The sequence below is a fragment of the Harpia harpyja genome, chromosome 2, assembly GCF_026419915.1.
Source record: "Harpia harpyja isolate bHarHar1 chromosome 2, bHarHar1 primary haplotype, whole genome shotgun sequence".
In the NCBI taxonomy this organism is placed as follows: domain Eukaryota; kingdom Metazoa; phylum Chordata; class Aves; order Accipitriformes; family Accipitridae; genus Harpia; species Harpia harpyja.
In genome coordinates this window covers 18,000,907-18,027,882 of record NC_068941.1, presented here as the reverse complement: position 1 = coordinate 18,027,882, position 26,976 = coordinate 18,000,907, and the positions used below count along the sequence as shown (strand labels likewise).

At 39.7% G+C, this 26,976-nt stretch overlaps 1 long non-coding RNA gene across 1 annotated transcript; it reads right to left on the bottom strand.

Moving 5' to 3' along the window:
- Positions 1–3,709: 3,709 nt before the first annotated feature.
- On the bottom strand, positions 3,710–26,976 carry LOC128152407 (uncharacterized). The gene is made up of 3 exons (XR_008238648.1): positions 26,827–26,976; positions 16,554–16,752; positions 3,710–4,947 (listed from the first exon to the last, which is right to left on the bottom strand). It is a non-coding gene; the product is annotated as an uncharacterized LOC128152407 (long non-coding RNA).

The following is a 26,976-nucleotide window of genomic DNA, read 5'->3' as shown; positions in this document are numbered from 1 at the left end:
GGACAGACCCTTCACAGACTTCCCCAGGTAAAACCAGTCTGATTTTCTCTGCTCCTTTCCAGTCTTTATAGAAGAGTGGGAGTCACATCTAGGAGGCTTGATGCATAGGTGAATGAGGGGTTTCTCAAATTCTTTGAAGCTTAAAAGCATCATTTGAGTTGAAACGTGTAATTTAAGTATTAATATATACTTTTTAGTGCCATTTTTGAAGTAGGTTATTGAAACTTTTCTCCAAGCCTTCTGGGTCTTGTAGAGTAGTCACTTAGAAACAGAGAAGATAGATGGTACCTGTAGCTGTACTTCACTCAGGGAATAATTAGTAACATTCAGCTCCAAAAAACCGAACTCGCCACTTCCATCCCTGCCAAGAGCCAGGGGCTAGACAGGGAGTCTGGAGAAATTGCCTCCCAGGGAAAATACTGCTCATAAGCAGGAAACTTCATCAAAGGGAAAGACTCCTCTCGGGAATGTCTGCGTCCTGCACCCCTCCGGGTTTCTTAAGGTGACCTTCAAACATTCATATCACGTGGGGAAATCTCACTGGTGATGAAAGATTTATTCGGTAATTTTTCCACCTGCTACAAGTGGCTTCCTCAGCAAACTCTCACACTCCCGTAATACCCATTTTCTGGTTGGAACGTACAGCTGCAGCATGACTTTCCCTGGCATTGCGGCCCAAGGGAGGTATGGCCACCATGCTGCCCGGGTGCCGGCAGCTGCCTGGCTGCGTTTCTGCCCCCGGCGTCACCTGGCCCGGGACCTGCCACTCTCTATGGGGGAAGAATTCCAAACTGCTCAGGAGGGTAGACAGCATCTTACATAATAGGCACTGCGGGGACGGGCGAGGTGACTCCCTCTGCGTCATGTTATCGCTGTGATAAAGCCTAATGCCAGCTGACTCTGTTCTGCCAAGGTTAAAGCGATTCGTAGGTCTCCGTTAGGATGCCACTCAAATGTCTTTCTAATCTGCAACTTTAAAAAAGACAGAAAAACCAAACCCACCTAACATTTCACCTACTGCCAATATATAGTGTTTCATATCATAGGTACCTTACTGGGTACGTAAATGTATTCTCTATGTGCCTATCTCAACCATAATATTCTACATTAAATAGGAGAGTCATAAAAATTATGACTGGGATGCATTTTGGGAAGAAGACACTCTATTTATCTCAGCTTTATGAAATGTGTAGGATACCGTGTAGTCAGAGGCAGTGATGAGCCACCCTCAGGACGGGAGGACGGGATCCTGCTCTGATGCTGCTCTGCTCCGGTCAGTGGCATTTCCCTACTGTTCTGCAGCTCTGAGGCTGGAAGCAGCTTCCCAATCTATCCGTAAAACTAGAAGTAAATCATACATAGCATCTCTCCCTGGGGATGTGTGCTACATACACATAACAATACTTCCAGCTGAGAAAGCCATTCCCAGTGTGCCTCTTTAATGGAAGGAAACTAGCGCTTAATACAAATACTTTAGCAGCATGCCCCCCCCATTCTGCTTAATCTTAGCAAAGCTTCTTTTTCCTGTTTTAAATTCAGAGCTTCAGTTCCCTTGATCCAAGAGGTTAAATACTTCAAATCACATCAGTGCCCTAAGATTGTGAAGGGCCAGCTCAATGATGATGACTGCAAGTCGAAACATTAAGAATGCAAATTAACAGCCAAGTGACAACTGTTAAGCTGTATTAAAAAGTATGTTGCTTCTGCTTAGCAGACACACAGATAGAAATGATGCTAGTGTGAAATTTGGGGAGGGTAACAGAGTTCAAAGTACAGCAAAAGCATTTGGTCTCTTGTCTGTTCACTTGCTGTTTTGAAAACAAGCAACCGTATCACCTCAAGAAATCTGCAGCTGAGATCTGTCACCAGGCAGTGTCCTTACTAATAAATACAGGATGTTGATGAATAAAGAATAATATTAAGAGAACCTTTTGTATAATACCAAATTCACCTTATTAGAACAGTTTAATACTTTCTGTGAGTCATAGGTGGCATAAAATGGCATTTAAAGGCAAAAGCCTCTGGCTGCTGACTGCTTGCTAATGTCATATAAATTCCAAAAGCTGATAGAGCTTGTCCAAATAGTTCTGTATATCACATTGATTTCATCTTTTCCTTCCATCAGGATACAATCCTAAACTGTATAGAAATTCATTTGCTTTAAATGTGCAAAAGAGATTTCTTTACAAAGTCAATAGCCAGCATGCAAGGAACAGTATTTCGCACATGTCCCTTTACTTATTTTTAAAGGGATGCACATTCTGCTTTTAAGCCTCCTGCCACAAATATGGAAACCTGACAATGACCTCAAATCAAAATGTACCAACCAAAATATGTCCACTTCTTCCTCCTGCCTCTGTAATTTATTGCTGCTGGAGGTCAGAGAGTTAAACACTATCTGTAGATTTTGAAAAAAATAGCTGGATGATTTTATGACACTGCTCAGATCCCACTCTGGCATCATGCAGTTCACAGGGTGAATTATAGTTTAGCTGTCACATGGCATTTCACCTTTGACTCCAATAAAAGCAGGATCAAACCTCATCTTCTTCTAAATAATGAGGGCAATATTGTGCCTCCACCAGAGTGTCTATCCTGCACTTGATGAATCACAGCGCTAATCTGCTATGGTAAATCCCACATTCCTACTGCATCGGTATGTTTTTTGCAACAGTGCAAAAGCTGATGAAGGCATTAGTGCCAGCTGGTAACACTGCATCATCTTACTGAAACCAGTAGTGTTACTCTCATACAATTTCTGACACTTTTGTGGCCTGTGAGTATCCTATTTACTGATGGACATAGTAACTGTAGGCAGCCTGCAAACAGAAACCCAAACAAATATAAATATAGTAACAATAACTGAGTTTACAGAAAAATTGTCTTGAAATGCACAGATCTAAGTACCCATCTTGCAGCAAGGAAATGAGACACAGCACCACTGAAAGCTTTTGTTAACACCCAGGGCTTTTAAGTGATTGTTTGCAAAAATCATGAGAGAAAACTTTGCACTTTGGTATGGAAATTAGTCATACACAACTACTGCTTATACTGCAATACTGTATATACGGCAACTTACATTTATTCCTGGTGTAAATTCTGGATTCCTAATAGCATGATTCTTTGGTGAATTATTTTCTAATGCACAAACCAGCTTGTGACATTTGAACGTTTTTTCTCTGGCTATCATCACTGCTGCTTATGACTGGTCTTCCAGATAAAAATGGCTTCGAGGTCTGGTGCAGTCCATCACTTTTTGAGACACTTCCTTTGGAATTGGTCCATATAGACTTCCCCTATCCAACAAATATCTTTACTTGCTTGGCCCTTAGTACTTGGAAGACTTTTTTCCTTGGCATTTTGAACACCAGGTTCTGTGAGATAAAGCACAATGTAGCTCTTTTGGAGAAGCATCTGGAATTCATCTGTGTAAAGAGTGAGCATAGACTTGTAGAAGGTAGTGTTTGTAAAATGATTACCTGCCTTCTTGATTTAATAAAGTTTTATAGAACTCCAGATTCAAGTTAATGCAGCTCTGAAGCAACCAGTTGTATTTATAACATAAAGTAACAACTAATCACAATCATCTCTTTTATTTGCTGCTTTTCATTTGCTGCACCTCAAAGTACTTTACAAAGGAGGTAAATATCATTATCCCTAATTTATGAATGGCGCACCACTGGCAGGCAGAGAAGTAAGACCAACCAGCTTCCAAGTTTTTCATGAAGCTTTTATAGACTTTCCAAAACAGAGATCACAAATACCAGCTAAGCAACTGACATCAAACACAGCTCAGTGAGAGGATGATGGATAACTATAATATGCAACCATCTCAGATTTCTAAAGTGGTTAATAAGGTATCATATGTGACATGGGTGTGCTGTACTGCATTACCTACAGGGGAAGTCACCAGAAAGAGACACCTCTGCTATTGTCGAAAATATTTCCCCATTCTTGTCCGGAGCAGGACGCTGAGGCTGGCAAGCTATCCTGTCATGAAAAATACATCTGAAGTCAACTACACCTGCTGAACGCTGTAAGACTGCAGAAGAACAGCTCTCACGTAAAGAGGCTGAAGTGACCCTTTTGGATTGTAAGTAGTTTGTTCAGGCAATAACCAACATATAATTGGAAGTTCCTCTAAGGAGCAATCATCTTCCTTCTTTGTGAAGTGAAGCTCTACCCAACAGCTCAAGTGTTTATAGGAATGCGTTGTTACGCAATTCCTGACATTCAGGTAATGTGACTTTGACTGTATTGAACATAGCCATAATTTGGAGGAAGTCTGATAGGATTAAGGAAATGTCCTTGCTATCCCTAGCCCATGACTTAGCACAAAAACAATGTGATAACTGCATTTCCTGAAACAAAATAATAGATATTGGAATGATACCACCACTGTTTCCTACTGCAAAAATGTTATGATGAGCTTGTCTTACATTTGTTATACAGAAATCCTAATGTGAAACATTGGTCTTAAATTTCAGCTGGTTAATACAGAAGTCTTTAACATTGCTATGCAACAATTTCAATTTATGAGCATGAACAACTATTTTTATCCCATCCTCCAGGTATACAATGTGTGATAAGCTGTTTAAACTGCCCAAAACAGTTTTGCCAATGCACCTTCACCCTGATTGGGAATTTCCTTATTATTCCAGTCTTAGGCTTTTCTTGATGAGAAACAACAAGTTGTGCCAAATTTGCGTAGCAGTCTCTGCATCAGTAAGAGCACTGTAAGAATTAAGGCTCTGGCATTTTCCAGTTGCAACAAATAATTTCAAAAAAAATCAAGGCTGGGTTTCATTCCCAGAATGAGTTTCGGCATGGTCACAACACAGCACCACTGTGCTGCAAGAAAGGTGCCAGGTTGAGTCGACATTTGAATCTGAATTTCTTCAACGTGGTTATGAATAGAAGTGCAGCCCTAGACTGGAAAAGAAGGCCCTGAAAAACACACATATGAAAGACTAATTGTTGTTTTTGCTGTGAAGAACATAGGCTTGGAAAACGCATCCTGCGTCATTGTGTCCAGTCCCCTGCTGTCTTAGGCAACCACAACATATAATCCTTTTCATAAATTTATCAAGTTCCATCTTAAACCCAGTTAAGTTTCTTGCCCCCAATGGGAAGGCTGTTCCCAATCCTCACTGTGCTGAGGGTTAGAAATATTCTTCTAATTTCCAGCTTACATTTATTCATGGCCAATTCAGACCCATTTGTTCTTGTGCCAACATTGTTCTGTAGCTTAAATAGCTTCTCTCCCTCTCTTGTGTTTACCACCCCCAATGAACTTATAGAGAGCAGGCTGTCCCTTTGGCCTCTCACTGTCGTGCCATCCTGTTTGTACATGAGCTGCAATCCCTGCAAACAATGGATGGGCTATTGTTTTAGGAAGGTTAGCTGCAAATAAAAGCAGAGCTCTGCCTTGCTGTCCGGGATGGGTAAAATCCATCACTGGGTGTCAGGCAATCAGCGGAGCCCTCTGGAGCTCAAACTCGCAGCTAAGAGTGTCCCAGGGAAAACAGAAGCGTAGAGTCGTAATAGACCAGTCATAATAGACTCAACATAATACGGCTAGTTTAACACATTTCCCCAATTATCCCTTACTACTTCTGAGTCTGAAAGAGCAACAACTGTTAATTACAAAACAGACCTACTGGTCCACAGCGGCTAGGCAGGGAAAAATTATCATCAGCAACTGGGCTAAACAAATATTTTCAGCAATGTCAGTGTGCTTGTGGGAGGAGGAAAATGCATCCATGCTTTTAGGCATAATGGGAGTAACTGGCCTGAGAGCCTGTGGTGCATCCGAGCCAAACATTTCTCTTATGAAGGCTCCTCTGTGTGTGCCTAACTTAGCTTGGTTGCAGCTGTTAACTTCCAGAAGGCAGGTTCTGAGTTTTTTCTGACAGCCCCAAATTTCAATATTGAAAGGCTAACCATCTTCCTTAACATATGCCAGAGCAATTTAAAAAGGTTCTGGCCCCCTTGTGTTTCTAGTTTGTGCGGTTTTTCCCATGCTTCCATGATTAGGGTAGGAAATCTCAGACTACCATAATGTAAATGGCATTTTCTCAATGAGAAAGATTCAAACGGTGGCGTGCTTTATAAAGGATGCAGTTTTATCCAAATTCCTCTCTCCATATGTTTTTATGTATATATATCATATTCTATTCTATTCTATTCTATTCCATTCTATTCCATTCTATTATGTAGTGGTTTTGGTAAGAGAGTTAAGGACGGTAGAATCTTCTGGGAGGGCCTCATAGCTTGAGGACTGATGACCTTATCATTTAATTCTTGCTAGTATGACTACAGATGCTGTCGTATTCATACGTGTGTAGCTCTCTTTCAGCTTCACTAAAATATCAGTCTTTTAGTCAAACCACATTGTTCAGAGGACTTTCTTCTTTCCAATATACTCATAAAGGTCAGAAAATTCATCCATATTTTATTTTCAAAATTATCCTTGAGCTAGACACAGATTCTTACATGCTCCTCAGGAAAAAAAAAAAAAAAGAAAAAAGAAAAGAAAAAAGAAAAGCCTTAGACTCTCAAAATTTCTAAAGACCCAGAGCCAAACCCAAGAAAAAAACAAAGGGTCAAACACAGTCTTACAAAAAGTGGCATGAATTTATTAAAATTAAGTGAGTTACAGCTGTGGGGTAGTTCTTTCTCTAGCACTTAAAAAAGGCATTTTGTCCTGTTACAAAAAACTTGTTCTTGGTTTCATATGCAAAGATGAAGGGCTTCTAGCATGTCATTTCCTGGAAGTCCCTACTTTGCAAATCACACATAACAATGCTAAGACCAAAATGGAGAATTGGACTCCTTGGGATAACATCTATCCATAACATTGTCTTTCTGTGTGTGACGCTGCTGCACACATTTGAAGAGCCACTGGGGCACGCTGTTCTGCAGCACCCATTTCAGCAATGTCATGGAGAGCCTCCTCCCGCACCAGGCACCCTCACCCATTTCCAGGGCATCCAGCACCAACCCAGCCCCTGCAGATGGAGCTGGAAGAACAGAGGTAATGTTTTCTCAAGTTGTAGCCATCACCTGCTCACATTTTGGAAGCAGATTGGTCTGTACGGCTCCTCTTTCCTAAGATAACTTTTGGCATAGGCATCATGTCTGCCACAGGGGCTAACGCCGAAACGAAGGGACCTGCTCCTGGTGCGAGTGCATTGGGAGGGGGAAGATGGACCTAACTCCACTCCCAGCCAACTCCTGATATTTCATAGTTTCAGTTGAAACAGATTTGCTATTGTCCTTGACACATAATCAGACTCAACTTCAGCTCATGTATATCTCAGCAAGACAGATTTGGCAGTGGGAGCTGGTGTTGGGCTTTTCAATAAAATTAAGCAGTCTGGGTGCAATGGATGAGACTATTCCCTTGAATCATCTCACTGTGATTCTGACTTCCTTTCGCAGCCGGTTGGAGGGAGGCCAGCGGTTCGTCAGGGTGCCCTGGGCCAGGAAGAACATTAGGAGAGATAACGGGGATTTATCCATTCTGTTGGAAATTAGTCCCTCAGTGATCAATGCTGATTTGCTTCTTCTCTGGACAGTCTTTCCTGGCTTCATGGATTAGATGCTGGTAGTGTGGGGAATAACAATAAAACCATTCGCTAGCTGCATCTGGTGCAGGGAAAGCTTTCCAGAGATTATTAGTTTAAGCATCCTAGAGAGACATAATAAAAGGGGAATCATTATTACAGTGTGTGTGTTTTAGGGGATCCATTACTGCAGTGTCTTGGCATTATTACATAATTTAAAATAATAAAAACAGTTATCCTTCAGGATAAAGGAGACTTTGAAGATGCTGAGTTATGTGTCACTGCCAATGTATTTGTTAGGCCAGAAGCCCCCTGGCTTGGCCACTAGAAGCTGAGTAAAATGCAAGCTCCAGAGGTAAATCTTGGGCAGCAATAGGAAAGCTGCAAAAGTTGGGTTCAGTGTTATCCCCAGCAGAAGCGACTTCCACATCTCAGAGCTCACCACCAGTGCCACCATGCTGCTACATAGCTCAGACTCAGCCTGTTCTTTCTCAGCTTTACATTTCTCTGTAGTGCAGGGAAATGCAGAAGAGCAGGAGTGGTTTTTGTCCACAATGGATGTCATTTTCCTGCATAGCCATCCCATCAAGGCTGTATCTGCAGATGCATTGGGACACAAATATCAAATGGAGATTCCCAAAGCTGTTACTACATCCCAAAATCTCAAGCTGGAAAATTTCTTCCACAAACTACTTAAATGCTTTAGGACTTGATGCTTATGACCCTTGTAGCAGGTCTGAATGGCCTCAGTGAAGTCCGAAACGAAACCTGTGGGATCTGTGAGGAATCCTGCTCTTGAGTTCTAATTATTGTGGCACATGGTAATTGCTTGATGGATATGCACATGAGTGACTTGGATCTGAGCATGAGGGCTTTTTCCTGGATGCCTTTTCCTCCTGTATCATTGACTTGCTATATGACTCGCATAATACTGTAGGTATTGGAAACTGCAGAGACACAGAATTTTTGAAAAAACCAACACTCTTTCTGAGCCTTCAGTACAGATTTAGATGTCTAACTTCAACCCTCCAACTTTGTAAATGTCAGCTTTCACTTACTTGTCTCAAAAAAGACTTGGGAAACCCAGTCAATTCAAATCAGTATTATGCCTACCAGACACTGCATAAAACGTGCTACTTCCATGCAAATTATTAGTGATTATGTATTATTTTGTCTATATTAAAATATATCAACACTGAACATATTGTCATAGCTACTGGAGGACGTGAGAGGGCTGCACAGGCAAGTTGTCTTTATAAAATACCATGTGTTTGGCATAAAAGTTAACTGAGGCAAACATTTCTGTTTCAGTAGATGTCACACAACCACCAGTGTGTGGAGATGACCCTCTCCCACACTAACACAGCCTTGAAGGACTGGCATTATGGAAAGCATCCCAGTTTCAAAACGCTGGACCACTTTCATCTCCCTTGTACACTACAAACTCCTCTTGAAGTCAGTGGGTGGTTGGTCCTAAAAGAAATGCTGCTCTGAGAGCTGTATTCTTCTTAGATAAAAGTTACATAAAGAACTTGCTCTCTCTGTCCTTTCCTCTGCTTTCCCCAACTGTCAACATCAGCAACTATTTGTATTGGCCACACCATTATTTTAAACAGAAGGGGCTGACTTGCATGCAGCCCACACACAATCAAAATCACCATGTAGCATAAAGCCAATGTCACCTCTTGCTGCTACTCATATAATGGATTTTGTTCTCAGTCTGTGCATCAGTACAAATTTTCCTAGGCAAAATTGTTCCAAAGGAAAGAAATTACCGAATCAAAACAGTCTGAAGGATTAACAAAATTCAAAATGAAATTAAAAATGCAAAGACGTCACATGAATGTTCTTCTTAAAAATCTCTATCAGCTTGATTTTCACAATCCATTTTTCTTTTCAAACTGTGGAACATCCCCCTCTAAGAGTTAAATGTTCACAAATTCCAGACTTCTTTTCTTTTTCCCCAAAACAATCACTTTGTCACCAAGACACATATGAGAAATTTATGCCTGTCTCTGCTTGGCATCACTGCCACCTCATGGATTAATGAATTCTGTGTCCTCTAATTCCCCCACATTATGCACCTCTGTTTTGTATGAGTAGCCAAATGTATCAAGATTCATTTTAATGAATGTGAGTCATTCCCCTTATTCAGAAGGCAGGGCTGTTATGTTGTAAGTAAGCACACCATTAGCTGTGCTAAAAATAAACAGGCATTACCTGCAGGAAAACCTATATAGTAAAAGTACACAGTACTAAGTAAAAAAAAAAAAAAAAAGAGGAAAAAAAAAAGAGAAAAAGAAAAAAAAGAGAAAAAAAAAAAAAGACAAGACATAGCCTGGAATGGTGTTCATGCTGTAGGCAAAGGAAACAGGATGGATTGCACAGGCTATCTACTGTACATTTCCTCCCACGTGTCTGAAAGCAGAGTAGGACCTGAAGATTACTTTACCATGAAATTTAAATTCAAAACATTCAATGTCAGCATACATTTTGTCAATGCTGTACTATGTTTAAGTTAATTTAACTGTTAGTGCTGAAAGAAAAATAAATCGATGTTTCTTTTTAACACCGGTTTTCTTCTATGTCTTGGTTGGTGTAGAGCAACTATTTCCTGTGTGGTTTGCTGGAGATTTCAAGGTTTGGAGATTCAAATGTTTCAAGGTCAGACTGACGTTGCTTAAACAGAAAGCATGCATGGCTTAGCCATGTGGTATTTCTGTTCCATTATTTTCATGACTCTTAGTGTGGTGCAATGGGAAAGGCTCTGGTTGAGTCTCAGAAACCAAGCTCATAAATCAGTAAGTCAATCAACAAGTCTGGGGAACAATATGTTCTTCTATTTTAATTTCTTTGTGGGAAATGTGTAAATAGATACTGGCAATGAAGCTGGAATATAATGGGTACTTATAAATTAAGGCATCCAATGATTTATCTTCTCTACGTGCGATGTAAAAAGAGGTTATGCTTTCTGATCCGTTAAAAGACTATTTTTAAAATAATAAAACATCTTTAGTTTTCAAGGATGAGAATTACTGTCTTCTGACCAGTTTCCAAAAATGTGGGAAGTTAACACACTGAGGAGAAAATTTAAAGACTCTCAGCAGAACATTTCTACATGACTGTACGTTATCAGAGACCTACCAGCAGCATGTCATGCACCACACAACAGCACAGCAGCCTGACCTGGGCAGGTATGGCACTCGTTACCACAGGCTCAACCTGTCCCTGCGGTTCCCTCGGTGTAGGACCTCTGTGTGTCTTTGTCCAGGTGTTTCCCACTGTAAAACTGGATGACGAACACCAGGCTTACTGGTTTCTCAGCAGTCGCTGGAGACTGATCAGTTAATGTTTGTACAGAACTGATAAAGGTAGTCATAAACCATAAAATGCAAAACATTTGGCAAAAACTAAAAAGGTTTAAAATCAGTTTGTCCCTGTGCCTTTGCTAATGAGTTTTTACTAGTTTTTGAATGACTAAATTGCTGTCTGTATAACCGATCCCAAACAGCTAATTTAAGCCCCACTTACTGAAGTCCTTTTAAACAAAGCAAACAAAATGTATTATATGTTGAAAATTCATTATGGAAAGAAACAGAAATCATTTATAAAGTTACATCATCTATTCCAGGAAAATAATGCAGAACTTGTGATTTAGGAAGCCAAACACCAACCCTACATCAAAGAGACAACTAACTATTTACTACAAATAGCTGACAAATGGCAATTCTTAACTCAAAAATGTCCACAAAACTGCTCACCAACCTATTTTAAATAATTTTATTACTTTTTTGCTGTTGTTAAAAAGAGCCGTATTTCTGGATAACTTGCAAATTGGAGGAAAAAAATTAACATTTGAGAAACCAATTGTTTGCAAACAGTAGTCTGTCCTGCCCTAAGGACCTGACTTTTAAGGTGTATTTGGGCAGATAGTCCATAAATGGACTTTTCAAAAGCTTCTAAATATCTAAATGAGGTACCTATGAATTTTTAAAACCTCATTTCTGCCTGTCCAAATCTCGGCATGCTTAAATGTCTTTAAAAGCTGACCCCATGTTTTTGTACTGTGAAAGGCATTATCTGAAGGCTCATCTCCACCGCAAGAGGCAGCTACTATTACTCTACCACAGTCATGTTCCTCAGATGAGGCCAACGAGAGTAAGCCAAGACAACAAAGCAGCACAGCAACACAGTGAGCTGTGCTGTTTCAGGCTGCTCCTACCTTTATCACTAGAAGACAATTAGCTTGAGTGTTACTGTCTGTCTTCAACCTGTTCTCTCAAACTGCAAGCTAGCTTAAGCTTAAACGTAGCCTAAATTGTGCAGGAACAGGCATCTGGAAAGGAATGACAAGGTAGTATCTCAGACTGGAGTGAGGAAGCTTCAAGTGACATGAATTAATCAGATACATCTTCAGGCATGATTTAGTACCTGGGTTTCAATCTAAAACATGGAGTCCCTCCTTCTACTTCCATAAAGATATATGGTATTTCTAAAAATATAATTCCTGATGAAGCTGACTGAAGAGTATGCCCCGTGTTCAGTCACAGATGTAAAGACATACTGCTGGATTTTTGAACTGGAGAGATGCCTTTTCCTTTTCAAAAATATGGAGGCCAGATGTGTCAATGGTCACTTGAAACCTAGTTATAGAAGTGCGTAATTCAATCCCACTCTGAACTGCAGCAGGTAAATTTTTACCTGAAAATAAAGTTATGAAACAACAAATATACCAGCAGTTTAGAAGCTTCCCATTTGTACCTGTAAAATAAACAACAGCAAAATTAATTTGGAGTGGGATCTAAGAACTGGGATGGGACCACTGGGGAAAGAGATGTTCCCAGAAAACAAAATGGTTCTTAGTTTCCCTTGGGAATGCAGCGATTAACTGAAATTCAAAAGGAAGGGACATGAAGAAAAAGATCTAACAAAATATAAACAAAAAGACCCCCATAAACAGCACATTGCAGAAAAATATGGCTGGCTCTGAACCCTGCTGATGATAATACAGAAAATGAAACTATTAATTTAAAACAAGCATCTTTCATGAGTTTTTCTATTTTTCTTAATTTCTGAGTTTTCCAGGTATTTTTCTTGACTATACATGCTATGTAAAATGCTTTTAGGTTTGGAATAAACTTTATCTACGAATATATATATTTGTATATGAAGAGCTTTATATATATAACCTTTATAAAAATACACAGCACCCACCACATTGTGGGTATTACTATCATCTAAATAGGTGGTTTTCCTGGCCAAAATCATCCATTCCCTGTCTTTACTGCAATGACTTAAAAACTTAGAATGAAAACCCCAGCAAAAGTTAGCGCACCTGAATTTAAAAATGAGCTTTCCATCTATATTTTCAGTACTCTGGCAAACACTCCTTCCACTGAATTAATTTGCTGGAATAGTCCTGTAATACAAACACAGAGTCAGATGCAAAACCAGACGATGTAGAATATGTTAAAAACATAGCTGAGTTATTAGCGTCACAGCACTTGGTCAGCTACTCCATCACATTTTTCAGAGCAACAAAGGCTGGCCTTAGATCTGCAAAAACAGGCAGCTGCACAAGGTGTCTCCTTGCACTGAAATTACTTTCTGGTTGCTTTGTCAACAAAGTGGCTCCCCCTAGGCAAGTCTTGCTTGCCCTTGAAAGAGTTGCAAGACTCGTTCTGCACCATAAATATGATCAACGGATAATGGGACAGATTTACTGCTTCTCAATCCTGTTCTAATATCTTCCTACAATATCATCAATACCCTCTGTTGCAAAAATTTCCTAGCACAACAATGTGAGGCTGGAAATGCTTGCCTTTCCTCTCCAGCAACTGAGGGGATGGCTCCTTGGTATCCTTGACAAGGTAAACTGGGGAGAATGTAGAGCAGGTGTGAGTGACGTGGGGTTCTCCAGACAAGCTAATCAGGAAGGATGCCCTGAGCAACCCCAGCTGGCACCGTGACTTTGTCAAGGCCTTTGGACAACACTGCAACATTGTAGATGTCTCAGCTTTGTGGGAGGGAGAGCCATGCAGCCTACAAATCAAAGTGCAGTCATGCAATTGTATGCCACTGGTGGAGGACTTGGAAGGTAGAGAAAAATCACAGAATTTTGATTGCCTTTCTTTGTCCTGTGCTTCCTGGATTAATTTAGCTACTCTCGCTTCCTGCTCTAAAACTCCCATTTGCCAGTGGGCTCCCAGCTTCTCATTCGCAGTAGGAGCTGTTGTGCTGTCTGGAAGTCCACCTATGTCTGTTATGTGTAGTACAAAAAGTCCATCCTAATGTCTGTACTGAAGTCAGACAGGTGTCCTTAAAAGAAAACAAAAAAAGAAAAAAGGTTGGCATCTTTTCTGAACACAGGTCATGAAATAATTATAGACTTAAAATGAAACTATTCATCTTTCAGCAGTAAATCAAAAGACATAGGTAGATATTTTCCTAGACAAATGAACAAGAAGACTAATGAAGTCTGGCAGGATGAGTGGTAACCATAGCTCTGTGTTTGGCAGCCCTGCGTTTGAGTTTACCCGGTCAGTAGCTGAGACAGGAGCATTTCTGAAAAGGGATAGCCAGAAACACAGACATGTAAAACCTTGACAGACCTAAGCTAATAAACTAAAATGGAAGCTTAAGAAATCATACAACTTCCTTCAGCAGGCTCTGTCATATCTATACTGAAGTAAAGTGCAATGTAAATTTGCTTCTTTGTTTTATCTTATATATGTAATGCCATTTACTGTATAGGCCAATTCTAACAGATTAATAATATATGGCAGAAAGTCTTCCAGAAGAAACTTTGAAGGCCAATCTTTAGCTGTCAGCTGCTGTGCCTATTTTTCAATGCTTAGACCTTGTTGGAAGTGAAGCCTCTTTAACCTAGTTCAGACTATGTCCCCAAAACAATGATCACATCTCAGAAAGTGCCAAGCTTGTGACTGGTGACCTTATACTGTTTTCTTCCCAAGTACAAGTCTGACTTTGACTGATACACATGTAGGAAAAACAGAATAGCTGGGTTTAGTTCAGTAAGGAAGCACAAGTTTTCCAACATGTTTGGGTTTATTTTATATAAAATAGTGTGTGTATTTAACCATCACTTTAGGATGTTAGCTCTGAACCCCAATTTTTGGTATTATTAGAAATGAATTGACTGACCCAATGATAAACGATTTCCTCGCTACATCGTATGTCTTAGTAGCAATAATAGTAACGATAACAAAAATCATAGTAACACAATTATCAGATAAATGGTTAATTTGTGAAGTAATCTCTTGGTAAAACTTGCTCTTCTGATTGTCCATTAGTTGACAACTAATGACCTTGAAGTTATAACTGTACATTTGTTCTTAATTATTAACATCTGATCTCACTAGTTATAATGATTTTATTGACAATATCTGAATCACAAAATCAATTTGCTTCTCTTAGGTAAAGAGTTCATTTAATTAAAGTCAGCATTTAATAAGGGGGAAGCTAACACATTATGTAACAACTATCTGTTTCATAATTACATTAAACAGCATGCCTTCATCTGTACACTTCCCTGTGGTTAAAAAAAAAACAACCAGTATTACATTAAATGGGTTATATTTGTGATTGCTTCACTTCATCATTTGAATAGTTGTATATATTAACAGAAAATAGCATTAGCATGAAGAACAAGCATAGATATAAATCACGAAGAGAAGGCTTCTCTGCAAATATAACAGAGTGACGAGGGCCCAGCAAATCATGGTTGTCTAATTGCTTCATTTACATAGACATTGAGGTTCACAACAAAACTTCAATTGTTGTACTCGAAATGTCTCTGTGAGTACAGCTGGAGTTAGATGAAGGTGGGCTAAAGTATATTCTGGGAGCAGTTATCAAATGAAAATGTGTCAAGAAGTTGTTTTTAAATTGACTCAAGGACCTAAAAGAAAGAGTAGCCCAGACAAACCAAGGAAAAGAGAGAACAGAGCCTGAATGAATCACAGTCTGCAAGACTCTTATCAAAAACAAAATACCATTGAAGATTATTGAAACTAGGTTCAGTAAAAGAGCAGTTGCAGTTCCTCATAAAGCAGCCAGCAATGCCCAAATCTAGGATCAGCCTCTGGTTTCCTACCCCATTACAGAGGATTTCCCCTTGTAGCGCTCCCTGGCCACGCTGTGCTCCCCGCCTGCCATTTCACCCACCTCTCACCTCAGAAATAGCTTCATCTGAAGCCTGGCCAATGTCATGAAGGTGACTACTGGAAGGAAGGAACTAATTGTCCTTCTGGTGAAAACCCATATGGACAAAAGAAGATGACTTACATTCATATTTTTTGCTCTCAAAGGAAAAAGTAGAATCTGGTTAATAATTAAACTTGGCTGACTCATATCTGATGCTTTGCAATGCATGGCAATGGCAATGCAATTGAGTTGGCATGGCAATTCCATCGGCATCCACAAAATTCGGTAATCACTGGAGATTTCAGTATAAGAAAGTGGTATGTCAGAACATACAGTACATTTCCAGTTTGGGATCTAGATACCATGGCCAACATCCCTGATAAGTGATGAGCAATGTGACTAGAGAAAGGATAGACAGCCTAGAAATCTGAGCTCCTGTAATACCATTGACTAGACCATCCTGGGCGGCTCATGATAGTGCACCAGAGAGCACTGCCCAAATTTGTTCTGGGTCTGACTGGCTTCCTATTGACCTATGCAGACAATTTGTGGACCCCTTTGTTCAGCATCAGGTGGAAGGTACAGATGCCATCATGCCTTAAAGTCCTCAGCCTTCAAAACAGAAAGTCTGTTCCTGTCTTCAGATGTGCAAATGCAGCTTCTTCGTTCCCGCAGATGCAACTCATGGGAGTTTTCATCTGGCAGGCAGTACTCTTTCTCCCTCATTTTTAATAAAGCTGCAAGTGTTAGATATATAATGTGTAAAAGGCTGTACCAAGTCCAAGACTCATCTCCAGTCCTCTGCTTTATTATACCCACCTTTGCCTCTGGTTGCTGGAGCAAGTTCTGTCAGCAGCAAGCTTCCCAAACCTCCTTCTCAGGGCCTGATTGTGTTTGGCCTCCAGGTTTCCAGGCCAGGGTGGTGGTCTGCATGCAAGTGCCCTCCCCAGGCACTGTGAGTTCAGCAGCCATAGGCTGGGGTCCATGGGCAGTGCTGCCAAGCACCCTATGCCTGCCTCTGTGGGGAAAAAGAAGTCCCAGAAGTAGTGCAGGTGAGGTAAGAGCATGCAAGCACTGAATATGGCTACATTATTTTCACATCTCTTGTGATCTTGTCATCCTAAGCGAGACCCCTGGACTTCCTTGTCTACTGGTAGACCAGACTGTAGCATGAGAGCAAAACCAAACTCTGTTAAGCACGTGATGTTTTTAAATGCTGATTTTCCAGTTCTAGGAATACCCATCAGGAAAAAAACAGTACTAAATAAATAAAGCAAGCATGAGGCAGAGGATTAGGATATGAATATATAAGTAATACAGAGGTAAATATTGCATAATGATAGAGTAAGGGTACATAGTCGCTACCTCTGAGTAAGAACAACACAGGTATATATAAGAAACACCTTTTTCCATCAAGAATTCTGGAAGTATAGTTTGTTACTTGCATGTTCTACCGTGAATAGAATGTATACATAATTATTTTTAGTAGCATTTAGCTTAATAATAGCGGTACACAGAGATTTGGTGCATAACATTTTATGATAAGATGCCATATAACTTAAAAGTAATGTGATGCCTTCTGCTTCTTGTGCAATAAGCGTTGCTTTGAGAACAGTTGGGAAAAATGTTTCCACACACAATATTTTACTGTATGTCTCCTACAGCTTATGAAGTCAACATGCAGTTTTGCATGCAACATGATCTTAGTTGCAGGACTGACCATAATAAAAGGTAACTTATTTAAGTGATAATCTTTTAGGCATCCCAGGCCTCAGTGGACAACAACAACAGAGCCTTTGTAGAGAGCTTTAGGCACTGGCCCCAGAACAGCAATTAACTTAGAAAGACTGCAAAGAAAGGGAGGAAGATGAAGGCATGCTAAGGAAATAAGATGTGGATTTTGAATCCTACATCTAAATGGCAAAGTGAGTTTAGATTCCATCACATCACGCCAACAGTCAATATGGAGCATTTTTGTTCCCCCTGAAATCTTCTGTGAGATTCGCTCTAAATATTATATGATCCTTGCCAGCTGAGAACAATTGCATACAGTTCCCTCTAACTACAATTATCTCACATGCAAGTGATTAAGGGAGACATAAGGTACTTTATTTCCTCAAAGACTAGGATAGTTCCATTTAAAGTAAACAGAAAGGCTCCTGGTGCCTTTGGTCGCATCCAGTCTGATCACACTCTCTCCTGCTGCTGCTGTTTCTAGTCTCTCTTGCTTGTTACTGCTACTACACCTTGAAGAGGGGAGAATAAGTGAGCATTTCCCACCCCTTTGTCAGTCACAAAATGGAAAGCAACAGCAGAAACAGTGAAATACACTCTCAGGAGAACATAGAGAAAATGTGACCGTTTAAATTGTATTTGTTGTCCTGTGTGACATAATGTCACACGTGTGCACTACAAGCAGCGAAGGAATGGTTTAGTGAAGAAATCACCCCAGAACTCATTGTCAGCAAAATAGGAGGCAGTTTGAATTCAGACCCTATTATTTGAACTTAACACTGTAAGATCGGTAAGTAAAAAGCAAAAGTTGACCTGCTGCACTGAAATGTGCTACACTCCTTAAATACCATTTGCCACATAGCATATGTTTAAACTGTTTGATATGTGCACCAGCCCACATTGCCTGGATCCCAGTCCTTCCCCAGCCAAACTGTCATGACTTCTCCCCACTTCATGTGGCTGGTTTTCCTCCCCCAATAAACAAGGAACTGAGGAAGGGAGAAGTGTGTGTATTCAAATCTGACCCCCCAAAACGAGGGTGGCATCAGGATACACAACTTGATCTGTGATCTCGGAAGTACTTCCAGGTGCTGCATACTAAACATACCCAAAGAGTGCTCTGGCAGAAAGCCTAGATCTCGTGGTATGGAAAAAACTGTAATAAGCTGTTGACGATGCATATATGGAGATTGCATATACAAAATTTTCTAAAACTTCTTTAACTCAGCTTCTTCCAGAGCGTTGGACACCCCATATGTTTTTTCTTAATTGTTCCCTCAAAACAAATCATTGTTAAATCCATACATATTTTGCATGCATCCTCATTGGGGAGGAGTAGAACAAGCCCATACACAGCATTTTCAGGTTGAAAGCATCTAACAAGCATCAACTAATTATGCTATTTAGAATAAAAAGACGAGGGACTCATCTGCATAGCTATAGACAAGCTAGTTACCCTTGTCTCCCTTTCAGTCAAATGGCATCTAGGCAATATAGACAAGAGAGTCTAGGGCACTATTCATCTCATCCTAAAGCAGCCACCTAAAGTAAATCACATGTGTGTAACCTAAGAACACCTTTTTCTCTTTACTGACTGTAAGGTGAGTCTGCTCTGGCTGCTTTAACCATAGGACAATTTAGATATCCAAACCTGACTGGGAATAACTTCGTGTCCTGTACCAATTACATTCAGCTCAATTATATCCAACTAAGAAAGCAATGATTTCAAGAATTTAAATTGCCTGAAAAAGGAATGAGAAATTTCAGATGTACAATAGAATATAGCCCAATAAGTATTCGTGAGCAATATGCTTCTCTTCTTCAATTCAGCAAATGGGTTAAATATTTGTTGTTCTTACTGTGATTATTAGTTTCTAAAAGACCTGTTTGCTTGACTCTGCAGGGATCACTTCATGCTACAAATGATAACCCTAGTCTCTTTAGACCAAAATACTGATAACATTAGCTATTTTAACTGTCCATGAAGGCGATCTGTTTGACAGCAATCTGGTGGTCAAAACTGATTATCCCTATATACTTTCAAATTATATCGTCATTATCGTATTTTGTGCCATTCAAATATTCTGCATATCTACTTCTACAAGAAATTGTGTTCATCTGTTAGGAAAAAAAAAATCCTACTTATGAAGAGGAGTCATGAAGAAGCAGCTGACATGTAAGTTAGTCATATTTCCTTGTGGCTTGTCTCCTAAAGACATACATGGCCAATCTGCTCATAAAATCTCCAGGCACACTGTTAATAGTGAGAGACACAAAGCCTACACTTGTTAAACTTTTTTTGCCAATCTTCTCAAAGTTTCCAGGTAACAGATATAATAGGCTAAATATTAATGGTTCACCAATAAAGAAGAAACAACCAAGAAGACAAAGCCAGTGTCACATAATAATTTGGTAGCAGATGAGTCAATGAAGCCTGTTTGAACTAAGGCTGTAGCCAATGCCACAACAAGCAGCAATATTAGCCATATGGGAGTCTGAGATTTGGAAGGATGGTTGCAAGTACAAACCCACCCCCTCATCTCCTGGCTCCTGAGGGAAAAGGGCAGCAAAGCATCTCAATTTCAAATCTCACCCAGTTTTAAAGAATATGCAATTTTTTTTCAGTCTCAGTCTTTGTGTATGAGAGTACCGCATTCACACAGTGAGCCCTCTACTCCCCAGGAGCATGGAAGAAAGAATGACTCATGACTCAGGATGCTGCTGCTGCCTTGGCAATGGTAGAGGCTCTCACAGCAAAGCTCAGAGGTGCTCCATGGTCCTTTAACACAGTTTAGGGAAACCACCAGATGTCTTAAATTATACAAAGAAGGAGGCATATGAAGTAGCAATGAGCTACTTCATTGAGCAAGAGCAATGAACTCTCTATACTGAAAACATGGAGAGTTAAATCTTCTAGTTCTAGGCTATCACAAAATCCCTCCACGAGGAGACAATTAGCTGGGCTTAGCTCACTGTTTTGATATTGTTTACATACAGCCGTAGATAGACAGATAGAAAAACAGTGTAGCAAACATTTTCTATCACACAATATATTTGTCCTTACATGACAGTTTACTTCCATGCCTTTTTCTAATAGGATTACAAATGAGAAAAAAAGTGTGATCTTGAAGGAGAAACAAGTTTGGCAGCAAGAAAAAAAGGAGATGAGTAATACTTCTGTTTCTGCTTTTCAGAGGGTTTTATTTGAAAGCTCTGTTGTGCCCAAAGTGTTGACTCACCCATGACACTTTTCAGCATCTACATTTACCCTGAAGCACAGCAACCTTCTATATGGGAAAGTAAAAAAGTGTTGCATTGGGAGGAGTGAGGGGTTCATATAGTTTGTATATAGGAGTATAGTTGAGGAGCTTTATAGCAAATCTGCTCATTTTACAAGGCAAAAAAAAAAAGGAAAAGAGAGAGCAAATTTGCTTTCAACTCTCAGCCCGGCAAACTAAGTTAAAATACAAAAGTCAAATTGGATTTATTCCTTCCTGCACATTATTGCTGCTACCAAGGAGCGCGAGAGACAGCTTATTTTCTCAGTTGTCCTTGAGCAGCCTACTGTCTTCACAGTACACCTTCAGTGACCTCTGAGCACCCCAAATGCCATCTGTGGGTATGCACAAGTGTGACCAGCTGTACTTTAGAGTGATGTACAGGGAGTTACCCTACTGATAGTGAACCGGGAGGAATGGGATGAGGCTCAGCCTCTTGGTCTGTATTGCTCATCAGGGTTAGTAAGTTTAAAGATCAGTAAAACTATTTTTGTCACTAAGGTCAGTAGATATAACTGAATGCACACAGGTGGCAAAACTGGGGAATAACTTGCCATCTTACATAGTCACTTTTCAAAGCAGAGGTACACCTTTTGAAGTCCCTTGTTTCTTATGCACATGAATAGGCTTCCGCCTTCTCCCACTGCTGTTCTGGATCTTTTCTGTGGACTGTAAGTAAAATGGCACCTTCCACTGGGACAAAGTGATTAGAAGAGTTCAGAAAATGGACAGCTATTTCTACGAATTGTTCTGAAAATTTGCTTTCAATAATTTTAGTATATTATGCCTCATTTTTCTCTCACTCTTATTTGTGCTTAATAGTATTTTGTTGTTTGCTGCAATTAATATTATTTGCATTTAATTCACTGAAGTGAGTTAAATGTTGAGATGTTTTCAAGTATTTCAAGTAAAATAGAAATTAATAACTCTGTGATTAGAAGGCACTCTCAACAAGACAAATTCAGAGTCCCATCTTGTGGCTACAAGAGCACATGAGTAATTTGACAGGATATTTTGAAATATTTTCAAAGATTGGAATATTTTGGAAAAAAATGGAGTTTTCTTGAACATAAAAGACTACACTGGAAATGTATATAAATAATGTAAAGATCAGAAATGTGATTACTTACCTATCTATTTTACTCATCCTTAATAAGATTAAAGATCCATATGACTTCACTGATCATTCACACAGCACAAATAATGAATTATCAGAACCACCATATTACAACTAGCAAGTACTCTTTGACTACTTAGTAAAAAATTATTGAAACTGCAGAAAACAAAAATAATTCTGATAACAATTTGCCAACCAAAAAAGGAACTGAAATTACAAGCTACATAATGAGAGATGAGTACCTATATGAGATCAAATGTCAAGGCAGCATATATGGAAAAGCAAAAATAGGAGAAGAATAGACCCAGATTCAGGCTTCCAGGATCATGTATGTAGCAGTTACAACTGTATCATGTCAGCTGGATCTGACAACAGTTCAAATGATCTAGACTGAATTAATAATCACAAACATGAATTTGTTATCTATATCTGAAAGAGAATATCTAACCTCCTAGACAGCAACATAACCATGTTTTATCATTCATTCTGACAGCAGAATTATAATTAATTCACAAAATGCAGATTTAAAGGTGGTGAAATGCATATATATATATAGATCTATAGATACATGAAAGGCACTCAGAAAAGAAAATATATTCATGCAGTACAACTAACCACTAGCAATAAAAGTCTCCCAGGAGCTGTGTGTAAATCTCCTCCTTACTGGAAGTCTAAAATAAGAGGAAAGAGTGGGGGAGTCAGTTACCTCTTTTTTCACACCCTTTCCCAGAACACCTGGTAATGCCCTTAGGGACTTGGCAGCAAAGAGCTCTCTGGGCCAGAAGGTGAGACATCCATGCAAGGTTCAGCCTCAACTCTGGATGGCATCACACAGCACTGTGCAAAATACTTGCTCCGAATCCCAGGATAGCAGTGCATAGGAAAGTCCTTAGCATCAAAGTTATTCAAGTTATTCCTAGGGAAGTGACTGACTGCCTGGGGGGGTTGATTCTTGAGTGTATATCTACATCATAGATCATAATGTCTCTGAACCCACACAGTACAGCATTGCTAATCTGCATGAGATCATGTGTGCTTTTGGGGAGTAGCTTTCACTGTGCTGCAAACCGGTTTGTGTTTAGAGGTGAAACAAGAGTTAGGGAAAACACATGTTTTCTTCCAGTTTCATTTCCCATGACTACATTGGTCCTCCAATGAAGATGTTGGTGACTAACATGCAGGCATTGCCCTGTTCTAGTAGACTGATACCCACGCAAGTGAATCTAGCCAGATAGTTGAAGACAGAATTAATAATAAAATTATTTCTATTTACATCAGCCTCTCCCCCCTCAAATTAAATTACAAGCCTCAGTTTTGACAGGAAGAATGAATGTCACTCATGCACAAGAAGTAATATTGTGTATTACAGTACCCTCTAGTGACTCCTGCCATAGCTGGATTTCAGCTGGTGTTCAGCACATCCCAGGATAGATCCCCCCATGGCAAAAGTGCAACCCCCAGAGTTCTCCAGGGTCACCCTTGAATGTAGGAAAAGCAGTCTCCAGCTTGCTTTCTTAGGTAGAGTAGCACTAAGTGTTGAGCATTCATTCATTTCTTGTTTGCTCCAGGGTTTGACTTTCTTAATTCCAAACACCCAGCTTTTAAAATCTGTGTGAGCTAGCAGCTAGACACTTACTATTCTTTGATCTCACGGTATGAGCTTCCTACACAGCAGGAAGCCGATATTTTTTCATGTCAAAATCCAGTCATATCTCGGAAGGAAACAAAAATAAGCTTTCTCTTCTCTGCCCCAGTTTTCATTACAAAACCTTTGGCCCCTGTTGCTTTCATAAGATCTTTCCTCCCTGTCTGACACAGGAACTGTGGGAAATCTTTCCCAAGTGTGATTAAGCCCTTCCCATCAACCCATTCCAAAAGCTGCTTTGGATTCAGTGTCCCTCAATTCAAACACTCCCTTCCCCTCCTATGGGGTTTAACTCAGGAGCTGGTGAGAAATATTAATATCACCTGAATGGCCTGGCCTTGAAAGGTCATCTTCAAAGGTATTGTAACTCCCTTCTTGACTGATGTTCTACACAGCAGACTGGAAAGAAAGGGAAACTTCAGCTAGCTTTGTACCTGATTTCCTTACTTTTAACCGCATTTCTCTGTTGTGCCAGTTTCTTGAAAATCGTCAAAGAAATTTTCTAACTTAGATCACAGGTAACACAAAGAGATTGGTATTAGCAAAGTGAAAGGGTATAATATCTGTAGGGTTCCGTATGTGCTATATATTTTCAATAGTTGCAAACTCTACCTGTAACAAGATCCAACTGCTTTGCTCTTCAAAGTTACAGACCTAGTGCTTTGAAACAGTTGCCTTTTAGCTAATGGACCATAAAGCCAGTTACAGTTTAGGCAAGGATGTTTTGAGGGGTGAGGATGAAGAGGAGTTTTTGGGAGAGAGTTTCAGGTTTCCTTCAGAAACTTTGCAGCTCATGGCTGAACAGTTGTTTGTGCAGGCGTAGCTGGAAAAAATGTGCCGAGCAGGCTGTAGGAGAAGCATAAATGCTTCTCAAATGGATTTATGGATGGATACCTGAGGTGTGAGCACGACATGATGTGGTATTGAGTTATTTTAATCCTTTGCTCTGTCCATTTGTGCCTTTGGTCCCATTCCCAGAATGAGTCACCTTTAGAACTTATGGTAGAGAAAGACAGTGACTGAGAGGGGAGCAGGACACCGATGTTTGAACTCTGAGCTACATCTGCCAATGGTACGTCCCCACCATTCCCAGAACTAGCGGGGAAAACTGTGTCTGATCTGTTTTATTTAACACTGCAAGCCGCCCTGCAAACAGGTCCACACACCACCCTCCAGAGCACAAATCCAGCATCTCCAAATTCTCCAAGGCCCCAAATATCAGCTGCAGAAGCTGTTCTCAATTTGGGCTTATGGATGAGCAAACAGCAGCATGACAGGCAGCTATCATGACTCAACCTTGATACTAGGCAAATTGAGTAGTCAAATAATTCACTGTAATTCAGCCTAGCAATTCAAAATACCACACACTCCTGATTCTCTGGCAAGCTACTTCATGTAGGGTATGATATATTTTTTCAGCAGTTTCAAACTGCCAAAAATGTGGTATTATTTCTCAAACAGGAAACAAATTAATGAAGGATATGAGAGGTAAATGAAAACATGTCACAGAATGAAAACATAGTTCAAAAGCTCTTAATAAATTAAAAGTTACAAAAAGCAATTTACAGAGTGTTTTATGTATGTCACTACGATGAGGTTTTATTGGTGTGATATCATAATTTGGCTGTCTCTGATCCCTTTCTCTTGGCAGCTCTAGCTCCAAAGACATTATGTGCTGATCATGCCAGCTCAGAAAGCTGAATGCCAGAGGTCTGCTTTATTTGGGCAGTAATCAATGGGACTTGTAGGTTTACCTAAGAACTTCCACATCAATTCTCCAAGCACCAGATCTTGGGTTCTTTCTTGTTTGACTTTAGTAATTGATTTTCTGCAGAGAAACTGAGTAAAGTCATCAGGATTTGCCACCCAAATTGCATGGGTTTTAGTTGTTTTCCAAATTTCCTGTGGAATTATCTGTGTTTACAAATGTAACCAGATTTTACTTTGAACTTTCGCCCCTCCTCCTGCCCTTAAAGATAAATGAATTCCTAAACATGTTTGTACTTGCAAATTCATAGATTTATACACTTCATGCCACTTTAATCCCTATTAAACTAATCTGAAGTCATGTCAGGCGAACTATCCACAGTAAAATGGATTAGACAAGCCAGTTGATCAGATATAGAAATGACTCTGGGTGCTTTTTCTGTCTAGTCTCCATGCATTTAGAGTACTATTTTCCTACAAATAATTTTGTTCTCTTTAATTCCTTTGTGATTAAGCTAATTCACAAATAACATTGGTTCTTAGAGAATCATTAGTGTAAAACAGAGCAGACAATGCTTTTAATTAGGGCTTTTCATAACTCCTCTATCCATTTGGTAATAAAATTACTTCTGTATTAATTGATAAGTAATTTTAATTTACACAGCAATAAGTGCTGCTATACAGTGACCATAAAACATCTTTGTTAAATGATTTTTAAAGTACAACTGATATGTATTTCCTGGAGAAGTAGAAGATGTTTTGTTTAAAAGCTTTGTGATGTATGTGCTGTAGCTCCTGATGATCCTTCTCACCAGAACATAATAGACCTTCAAGTGAATTTTAAGGAATGTATTTCAACTTTATTTTTATTTCTACTACAGGCTTTTGTATTGCTAAAGGAATACATAGGTACATAGGTTCTTTGGATGTCTGAAAATTATGTATAAGACCTTGTTGTACATAGTCTCAGATTGCAAAAGAATGCTTATCTACTGAAAACTAAGAGAAGTTCTGTGTTCTCAATTTTATTTACACTTCTATTAGTTTTTGACACAAAGAAAGAAATTAAAATACTTCAGCTTACTAAAGTGAACAGTCATTTAAAATGGTTGTTGGAAAACCAGTTTCTCATGCATTTTTTAAATAGAAAAATCCACATTTGGAATAATGGATTAGCATTATTAGATCATACAAAAAAATCCCTCTTCAGGTGGCTATGTCAACATGAATATATGATTAAAATATTTCTAAAATCTTGCTTTCCACATTTCATTTTGAGAACAATGACCTGACTTCTCAGCTAAGTTCTTCCTATTGAAGGGTAGAAATAGAAAGGGGCTTCAGATGATTGATTAATTATAAATTACCCGCTCAAATGGCCCCCTGTACTTCCTGGTGGACATAACACGGTGTTGGTGCAAATATTAGTCAAGGTCTGCTTCCTCTGCCTTCCTCCGGAGAAGAAAAGCTGCTGGCCACATTGCCATATTCACATCCCTTTGTAGCAAGGCAGCTGACTGATCCAGTGCCCTCCATGCCCACCCCCAACCTCTTACCCTTGTCCCTGGGGATGTCTGCTCCCTCCAGCAGGAATGGGGCTTTCACACTCACCTCACTCCCACCATAATGTCACGCCGTGGATGGAAAATCGGCGGACGATACTCTGTCTTTCTCCTCATCAGTTGAATCTTTACAAGTTACAGCACTTTGACACAAAAAAATCATTAAGTGAATGTCACCCACTCTGCTCATTGAATGAGG